A 435-nucleotide genomic window follows, 5' to 3' on the forward strand; every position below is an offset into this window, starting at 1 on the left:
CTCTTATGGCAAGTTAGCATAGCCAAGTGAGCGCAAAACAAAATCCATCGATGTAATACGTTAAGCAAACAGAATTGACTGCTTCAATCGACCAATGTCTTATTTTCAAGTATTTTCTACTGTTTCTCACAGATGCAAGTGAGTTCGTGCTAAAGAAGATTTAGAATGGTTTCCGAAGCTATTGTACTAATTGAGCGATTTCATGACTTACGCTGGTAAGAGAACACTCCATGGACACAAGCTTTACTCTGTCGTACCATTTACGGTGGAAATAATATTGAGAAATTGAATACTTCATATCACTGAGAACCTGTTCGCTTTTACCAGTGGAAATATTCTTAAAGTATTGTGAAAATTGCGGCGTTTCTTTGACAAGTTGGCATAAACATGTATATATTTAGTTACTTGTGACATTTACCATTTCTACATTTTCAG

Source organism: Mya arenaria, chromosome 12 (genome assembly GCF_026914265.1).
Source record: "Mya arenaria isolate MELC-2E11 chromosome 12, ASM2691426v1".
NCBI classification, from domain to species: Eukaryota; Metazoa; Mollusca; class Bivalvia; order Myida; family Myidae; genus Mya; species Mya arenaria.